The sequence below is a fragment of the Procambarus clarkii genome, chromosome 12 (genome assembly GCF_040958095.1).
Source record: "Procambarus clarkii isolate CNS0578487 chromosome 12, FALCON_Pclarkii_2.0, whole genome shotgun sequence".
NCBI lineage: Eukaryota > Metazoa > Arthropoda > Malacostraca > Decapoda > Cambaridae > Procambarus > Procambarus clarkii.
Window position 1 is genome coordinate 50,333,227 of NC_091161.1, and position 9,125 is coordinate 50,342,351.

Here is a 9,125-nt window from a genome sequence, read left to right on the forward strand (position 1 = left end):
ATATCATGGTTGTTGTATTGAGTGCATTTTCTACTGCATTATTCCTTGAAACTTTTCCTCGAAATGATCCTCATATTATGCTTCAGTGAACCAATGTATAACCCTGAAATGCTATTCTCATGTATCTAGTAATCCTTGTTTCTTTATTGTGTATTATTCTGATCTGCTTTTGTGTCAATATTTCTTCAAATTACCTGTAAACATTTTTGTTGATTTTACTGTAATTATTTTACTTAAAATTATCTGTACCTGTAAAGAAAAGCTATAAAATACCTGGTAACATTCTTTATCAATTTTACTATTAATTTATCAAAAAAAAAAAACTGTTAGTTTAAAGACTTACCCGAAACGCTATGCGTGCTATATACGGGCTCTCCATAGCCCGTGTTACTTGGAACTTTTTGTTCCAGGTAGCAAATCTTTAACAACAACAACATATGCGTGCTAGTGGCTTTGCAAGAATGTTAATTCAACTTATTTTTAAATTCTCTGTTAACCTCCATTGTAACTTCTTGTAAAAAAATTTATAAAAATAAAATAATAAAAATAACAAAACTATTTATGATGGGTTCAAGCGACGATTGAGTAGTGCGCAAAGCGTCCCTCACCTGTGACGTCACAGCGTCATCCGCCGCCAGGAACATCAACAAAGCCGTCAGTTTGTGGTCCGTGCAGTCAGCAAGAAGACAAACACTTCATGCAGTCACGCAAATATTATCGTAAGTAAACACTTACATTTTATAATATTATTAGATTCTGTTGCTGGCTATAGTGCTGGTGTATTGAGAGGTGAGGGGCTGTGGTGGTGTATTAAGAGGTGAGGAGCAGTGGTTGTGTATTGAGAGGTGAGGGGCAGTGGTGGTGTATTGAGAAGTGAGGGGCAGTGGTGGTGTATTGAGAGGCGAGGGGCAGTGGTGGTGTATTGAGAAGTGAGGGGCAGTGGTGGTGTATTGAGAGGTGAGGGGCAGTGGTGGTGTATTGAGAGGTGAGGGGCAGTGGTGGTGTATTGAGAGGTGAGGGGCTGTGGTGGTGTATTGAGAGGTGAGGGGCAGTGGTGGTGTATTGAGAAGTGAGGGGCAGTGGTGGTGTATTGAGAGGTGAGGGGCAGTGGTGGTGTATTGAGAGGTGAGGGGCAGTGGTGGTGTATTGAGAGGTGAGGGGCAGTGGTGGTGTATTGAGAGGTGAGGAGCAGTGGTGGTGTATTGAGAGGTGAGGGGCAGTGGTGGTGTATTGAGAGGTGAGGGGCAGTGGTGGTGTATTGAGAAGTGAGGGGCAGTGGTGGTGTATTGAGAGGTGAGGGGCAGTGGTGGTGTATTGAGAGGTGAGGGGCAGTGGTGGTGTATTGAGAGGCGAGGGCCAGTGGTGGTGTATTGAGAGGCGAGGGCCAGTGGTGGTGTATTGAGAGGCGAGGGCCAGTGGTGGTGTATTGAGAGGCGAGGGCCAGTGGTGGTGTATTGAGAGGCGAGGGCCAGTGGTGGTGTATTGAGAGGCGAGGGCCAATGGTGGTGTATTGAGAGGCGAGGGCCAGTGGTGGTGTATTGAGAGGCTAGGGCCAGTGGTGGTGTATTGAGAGGCTAGGGCCAGTGGTGGTGTATTGAGAGGCGAGGGCCAGTGGTGGTGTATTGAGAGGCGAGGCCCAGTGGTGGTGTATTGAGAGGCGAGGGCCAGTGGTGGTGTATTGAGAGGCGAGGGCCAGTGGTGGTGTATTGAGAGGCGAGGGCCAGTGGTGGTGTATTGAGAGGCGAGGGCCAGTGGTGGTGTATTGAGAGGCGAGGGCCAGTGGTGGTGTATTGAGAGGCGAGGGCCAGTGGTGGTGTATTGAGAGGCGAGGGCCAGTGGTGGTGTATTGAGAGGCGAGGGCCAGTGGTGGTGTATTGAGAGGCGAGGGCCAGTGCTGGTGTATTGAGAGGAGAGGTACTGTGCTGCACATACAGTATATAAAAACAGCATAATATTTTAATCACAAGCAGGGTTTCCTAATGGCTCCTTGAGACTTATGTGCAAAGTACTTAACCCAGTTAAAAGTTCCAAATCATGTGTGTCGTATTATTAAACATCTCTTTAGAAAGCTGATTTATGTTATTTCTTAGTGTTCACTACTACTAGGTAATGATAAATATATATCTCGCTGATATATATTTATGATATATATTAATTATATTCAGCTATTGCAGATGATTTTGATGCTGCAAACCGGAGATGCATAGCTGCGGAAGACACGTCTGAAGTGGAAACTTAAAACGAAGCTTCAGATATGAAGCAAAGAATGCCAAGAATAACAAATGTAAGCATTGAAAACCTAGTTCAGTAATGAAAAAATTTCACAAAATTGACATACTGTGCATTATTTCATCTCATTGTCAATCATATTTAATGATTTTTTTCTGGGGGGAGCCCCGTCGGCTCCCCGGAGCTATCCCAGGCTGATATGCTAATGTCAGACTTTGGCATCAGTCATGTGTATGGAGTTCTTAGGCCTACCGGGGACCACGGCCAGAACCGGGCCCCCTCAGAGAGGCAAGGGGAGCAATGGCCTATAGAAGCCCCCGTGTAGTTGGAAGCATTCTATGTCTGCCATCGACCGGAACAGGCACCCAGAAAGGTAAGCGCCCCAAAACAAACCCCTATTCTGGTTAAAATTGCTACCTAATACCGAACTAGTGGATAGAACTCCCCAACCGAAAACAAGCAAATTAGTGTGACGTCACACACTGCCGCGCCGCTGTCTGCGCAGCTCCCCCCTCCCCGGGAGGGGGAAGGGGGAGCCCCAGACCCCCCGCGCCGGCTACCCACACCTCAGTTCTTGAGGCTGATGCTATAGGCGATGGTCGTGTGCTCTGGCTCCGGTGTCGCTACTGCACTGTGCTTTGAGTGTGGTGTTAGTTTTGTGGGTGCGAGAGCCAGGAGTTATCTTCAGTACTCGGGCTGCATGCGCCTAGGGCTGCCTTCCCTAGGTGCCCTGTAAGTACTGCCCTTGGGGCTTGGGGCCACCTTCCACAGGCTCCTCGGGGTCTGCCTCTGCTGGTCCGTTTTACCTTTCGGTTTTTCGGCCGCCTGTTGGGCTCTTGGGTGTTCTGTTCTCCCTTGTTACCGGCAGGTAAGAGGCAGTTTGCACTGGTAGGGGCGCAGGGTGCTGCTCAGCTTGTATTCCCGACATCGCGGCCGGCTCTGTTCCTTGGGGTTCGCTGTCCTCTTGCGGGGTTTTGTTTTTCTTTTTGTTTTTGCCTGGTGGGGGGTTCTGTCATTTTATTCAGTTTGTTTTTGCCCTTCCACTGTTCTCCTCGGTGGCGCCCCCTGCTAGGTCCCCGTGAGTGTACACGTCCCTGGGGTTCAGCTTTAGAAGTTTGCTTGGTAGTTTTGGGCGCCGGTTTGCAGCACCCTGCCTGGGACTACCTGAGCGCGAGTCCTCTTAAAGTAAACGCTCAGGACCCTGGGAATCCCCTAGGGGGCGCGTGGGTCCGATGGATGTGACCCCGGAGTCCCCACTCGCTGTGTGCGAGTTTGAGGGTTGCTCGGTCCCCTTGTCTCAGGGTGACCCTCATTGTTTTTGCCTCTGCCACGCTGCCTGTTGGGTCGGTGATACTTTCGACCCTGAGTCCTGTGAGTGTTGCTGCTTGCTTGTGACTCAATTTACCCAATCCTCTGATGATTCTATTCGGGTACAGGCGGCACGTGCGTTGCAGTCTAGGTTTCGTCTGTTGCAACGCGCTCGGTTGGTTGCTTCCCCGGATGCCCCGGGGCTGCCCCGCTTTGCTTTTCGAGACCCGGACTTGGGGGTGGGGGTCGCTTCGATCCTGGTTCAGTCCGCACCTCCTCGTCCTTCCCCTTCTGTTCGTTCTGGTCCCCCGCCCCTGCTTCCGGCCCCGAAGCGTCTGAGGGTTTCGGGGTCGGAGCAGGGGTTACTTGATCTCGAGACTCGGGCAGCTTCGGGGGTTGCCCCTTCCGGGGGGGCGGCAGAGGCATTCGAGTCTTGTCTCCCGGCCGAAGCTTCAGGGTCTGACCAGTGGGCCCCCCTTCCTCCAGCTTTTCCGGCTGCTCCGTCCTTGTCTTGTGGGGTCGGGGCTTGGGGAGAGGACTCGGCCTCGGGTCCTGTGGTGACGGACCTCGAGGCTGGGGAGGGGCTGACTTGGGGGCCTTGGGCCCCGCTGGACCCCGCCTGGGTTTTTCTTCCCACTGAGCGGGGCTTATTGTTACAAGGAGTGGGGTTTTCTTTCCCCCCTCTGCGTACGAGTTGGATTTGGTGTCGGCCCCTCCCCGGGTACGGTTCCGTGTTCCCCCGGGTACGTCGGTTCCGTCCTTCCGGAGGTTTTCGGCTTATCGCATCCAACCTGGTGTGGTGCGAGCGGCCTTTGCAGCTTACCTCCTGCGTGACCCGGATTATGCCTCGGAAATGGATCCGTCCACGTTCAGGTTTGGGACTTCGTTCCCTTTCTGGCTCCGTTACGAGGTTCCGGAGTCATCCTGGCTAGCAGACTGCCCCTTGTTTGGTCTGGATTCCTGGCATTCCTTCTGTCGTTCCCGCACGCTGGAGTGGCGGGAAGCTTCCACGGTGCTTCAGGTTTTCCTGGGGGGTGAACTTGAGTACCTGAATGAGTGCTTGTTTGCCCCTGCCCTTCCCCGCGATGTGGGCGTTATTCAGCTCCATGTGCAGGTTCCCTCCCTTTCGGCGGCGCTCGTGGCGGAGGACTTGCGCGCTCGGGGCCTTTTGTGTTCGGCCTTGCGGTTCTTTTCCCTCCTGGAGCTGTCTTCGGATTGGCTCGTGGAGGATGTGGGGACGCTTGGGTCCGTCCCGGGGTCCGGCACCTTGTCCTCGGCTGCGCGTTCGTCGGCTGCCTTGTTGAAGCTGTTCACGCCGATTTTGCGGGATGCGGTTTCCCTGTTCTATGCTTCCCGTCTCGCGTGTCGGCAGGCGGTGCTGGGTTCCTCCGTGGAATCTGCTTGGGCTCTGGCTCTTAGGCGTTCTTCACCTTTTTGTCCTCTCCTGTTTGGGGAGTCGGCCGTGGCGCAGTTTATTCAGGCTGCGTCGGCGGCTTGTCGTCCGATGTCGGACTTGTTGGTTTTCCGGGGGTCCCGGGGTGGGTCTTCCCGGAAAGGTCGTGCCAGGGCTCGGGGTTCCTCTCGTCGTGGTAGGCCTCTGGTGTCAGGTTTGGGGTTGGCTCCTCCTGCGGACCCTCCCTCGTCTGGTCGGCGCGGTGTTCGCGCTGTGCGGGGTTCTGGGTCTCGTAAGGGTCGCCGGCCCTTTCGCGGTTTGCCCCTTTGACGGGGCGATGGGGGGGCGGCTTGCGCTGTTCGCCCGCGCCTGGTCCCACGATTCGTGGGCCTTTCGGGTCGTGTCTCGCGGCCTGCGGTGGCGTTGGGTGGCCCCTCCCCCCTTTGGGGGGTCGGGGCTGGCGGGGCAGGCTTCTTCCCCTGCGCTCTGTCGAGTCGTCTTGGAGTGGGTACGCTTGGGCGTCGTCGAAACGACGTCGTCCCTCAGATGGGTTTCCCGTCTGTTTCCGGTTCCGAAACGGGACTGCGCGGACCTGCGGTTCATTCTGGACTTGTCCCGTCTGAACCCCTGGGTTCATTGCCCCTCCTTTCGGATGACTACGCTGTCTCAGGTTCGGCTCCTCTTGGAGCCGGGTGCTTGGATGGTGTCCCTGGACCTCCGGGACGCTTATTGGCATGTCCCGATTCATCCGCGGTTCAGGGACTGGCTCGGTTTTGTAGTGGGGCGTCTGAGTTACCGCTTTCGTTGTCTCCCGTTCGGGTTGAACCTGGCACCTCGCGTGTTCACACGCCTTACACGGGTTGTGGTGGCTCGTTTGCGTCTCCTAGGTGTTCGGGTGTTGGCCTACCTCGACGACTGGCTGGTTTGGGCTCCCAGCCAGTCAGCTTGCTTGCTAGCCAGGGATTTGGTTCTTTCCCAGCTCGCCGGGTTCGGGTTCTTGGTGAACTGGAGGAAGTCCCATCTGGTTCCCTCTCAGGTTCGGACTTGGCTGGGTCTCGTGTGGGACTCTCGACCGCCTCCTTGTCTCTCCCTCCGGAGTCTCTCCTGCGGCTGCGGTCCCGCCTTCGTCTGTTTCTGGAGGGCCCTCGGGTCACCCGGCGGTTGCTCGAGGGGCTGTGCGGGAGCCTGAACTTCGCGATGGTGGTCTACCCGCCGGGTCGGGTTTGGCTTCGACGGCTGTTCTGGTTCCTTCGGGGTTCCCCCTTCCGCCTCTCTCGCGATCGCAGAGTTCGACCCCCGGGGGACTTGCGTCGGTTGCTGCGTCACCGGCTTCCTCTTCGGGTTTTTCGGGGTTCAGTGCCTTGGCGCCTACCCGAGCCCTCGCTCGATGTGTACACGGATGCGTCGTCTCTCGGCTGGGGTTTTGTGACCAGTGCTCACCAGGCCGGCCAGGGGCGTTGGGATCCGTCCTTCCGTCGAGCTCACAGTACGGTGCGGGAGTTCGCGGCAGTGTGGTTTGCTCTGGGGAGGATTCGGGTGGCCCGCGGATCGACGATTCGGCTCCATTCGGACTGCTCTCCGGTGGTTCATTGCCTGAACCGCGGGGGTTCGATGCGGTCCTTGTCTCTTTGGGGTTGGTCGCTTCGGGTGACTCGTCTGCTGAGTTCTCGGGGTTTGGCTCTCCTGGCGGTTCACGTACGGGGCGTGTCCAACGTCTTGGCCGACGCCCTGTCTCGCTTCGTTCCCCTCTCCACGGAGTGGACGGTCGACGACGAGTCCTTCCGTTGGCTTTGCCAGACGTTCGGGCGCCCCGAAGTGGACCTCTTCGCGTCGGCGTGGTCGCGGCGTCTTCCCGTTTATGCGGCGCCCTTCCCCGATTGCGAGGCCGTCGGGGTCGATGCCTTTCGGCTCGACTGGTCGAGGTGGGGGTTCCTGTACCTCTTTCCCCCAGTTCGGCTGTTGCTCCAGGTCCTGACTCGCTTAGAGACTTACCGGGGGAGAGTTGTCCTTCTGGCCCCTTGGTGGCCGGCCCAGCCTTGGTTTCAGGCGCTGGTTGCTCGGTGTCCGAACCCGAGGGTTTTCCCGCGGCTCCGCCTCTTTCAGCAGATCGGGCCGGTACGTCACGTAGCTGGTTCGATCTTCTCCTCGAGTCTTCGCGTATGGTTTTTTTGACTCGAGTCTATCATCATCTCTATGGTGATCAGGTGGCCTCCTTGTTGGTGTCCCACCTGAGGGCTTCTTCTCGGCGGCAGTATGAAGTTTCCTGGCGGTCCTTCCGTTTCTTTTTGCGTCTTCGTCGTGTTAGCTCCTTGTCTGTTCGGGTGGTCTTGTCCTTCCTCTCGTGGTTGTTTCAGGACCGTCATCTTATGCCTAACACTGTCGCTTCGTATCGTGCGGCGCTGGCGGAGCCGCTTCAGCTTGCTTTCGGTATCGATGTTACGTCTGCGCCGTTTCGCAAGCTGTCTCGTGCATTGTTTCACCTCCGGCCTGCTCATGCGTCGCCTGAGCCGTCCTGGTCTTTGGACAGAGTGCTCGCTTTCCTTTCATCTCCTCGTTTCGTTGTGGCCCCTTCGGTCCAGGATTGTTTTTCCAAGGCACTTTTCTTGTTGGCTTTGGCCTCTGGGGGTCGGGTAGGGGAGCTTCATGCTCTCCTCCGGCGCAGGGGTTTCTGCTCTTTTGGTCGTGGTGATAGTTTTGTTCGTTTGCAGCCGTCTCCTTCTTTTCTGGCGAAGAATGAGACTGCTGCGTTCCGGAGGGGTCCATGGGTGGTTGATGCTTGGTTGGTCAGGCCGGGGGTGCATCATGTTTTGTGTCCGGTTGCGGCGCTTCGCCGTTATTTGCGCGCCACAGCTTCTGTGTCCGGGGACGCGCTGTGGGTTGATCCGGTTTCCCTTCTTCCCTGTTCGCGGGTTCGGGTCTCTCAGGTCGTCCGCAGGGTTATTAGGTCTAGCCAGCCTGCGGTCTATCCCCGTGCCCATGACGTTCGTAAGTTCGCGGCTCTTGCTGCCGTCTTTGGGAATATGTCTTGGTCTGATATTCGGGCGCGGGGATTTTGGCGGTCGAACAGGGTCCTGGCTGCTCGTTACCTTGTGAATGTCCCTGGCCCTCGTCGGGCCTGTGTTGCTTTGGGTCGGCGGTTGCAGCCAGTTGTCTCGGCTTCGAGTTGAGGGGTGAGCGACGACCGCCTCCCGGGTAAGTCCCTCTTTTTCTGTCTGTGGGTAGTTAGCTCCGGGGAGCCGACGGGGCTCCCCCCAGAAAACCAGCGTTGAATGTAATGAAACGCCATTTTCTGGGTGAGTCCCGGAGGCTCCCCGGCATCCCTCCCTCCCTCCGGTCGGCGGTTTTTCGCGTTTTTGACATCCAGCCTCAAGAACTGAGGTGTGGGTAGCCGGCGCGGGGGGTCTGGGGCTCCCCCTTCCCCCTCCCGGGGAGGGGGGAGCTGCGCAGACAGCGGCGCGGCAGTGTGTGACGTCACACTATTTGCTTGTTTTCGGTTGGGGAGTTCTATCCACTAGTTCGGTATTAGGTAGCAATTTTAACCAGAATAGGGGTTTGTTTTGGGGCGCTTACCTTTCTGGGTGCCTGTTCCGGTCGATGGCAGACATAGAATGCTTCCAACTACACGGGGGCTTCTATAGGCCATTGCTCCCCTTGCCTCTCTGAGGGGGCCCGGTTCTGGCCGTGGTCCCCGGTAGGCCTAAGAACTCCATACACATGACTGATGCCAAAGTCTGACATTAGCATATCAGCCTGGGATAGCTCCGGGGAGCCTCCGGGACTCACCCAGAAAATGGCGTTTCATTACATTCAACGCTGGTTTTTTATGGAGTAATCTTTGCTATGTTAATAGTGCTCGTTGTGTGTCTGCAGGTACATTCATTGTGTGTATGATGCCAGGTGTTAAAGTATTATTTCTTACTCGTTCATGCTCTCATTTAGACGTTTGGCCTCGATGAGGTTCAGTCTTGTGACTGGTGTGTGACACGTTTCTGTTGAAATGTAGTCTTTTCGAGACTACATTTCAAATATTACCTAACACATATGGCTACTCCCTCTCCTTGTCTAATGTATCTATCTGTGTGAAATAGATTAAATCCATTTATTTGATATTCATCTAATAGTTCTCTATTTTCTACATTCATCCATGTTTTGGTAAGTGCAATAATATGTATTGTTTCATTGCAGATAAGAGATT

The 9,125-nt window shown here is 55.4% G+C and overlaps 1 long non-coding RNA gene across 1 annotated transcript in view; it reads left to right on the plus strand.

The window, feature by feature from the left end:
* The first annotated feature begins 585 nt into the window (after window positions 1–585).
* Window positions 586–9,125, plus strand: part of LOC138363940 (uncharacterized) — a 124,829-nt gene continuing 116,289 nt past the window's right edge. Inside the window, exons 1-3 of the long non-coding RNA XR_011228279.1 lie at window positions 586–719; window positions 2,175–2,284; window positions 9,116–9,125. The exon at window positions 9,116–9,125 is cut by the window's right edge and continues 68 nt beyond it. This is a non-coding gene — a long non-coding RNA (uncharacterized lncRNA). The remainder of the gene's footprint in view (window positions 720–2,174; window positions 2,285–9,115) is intronic.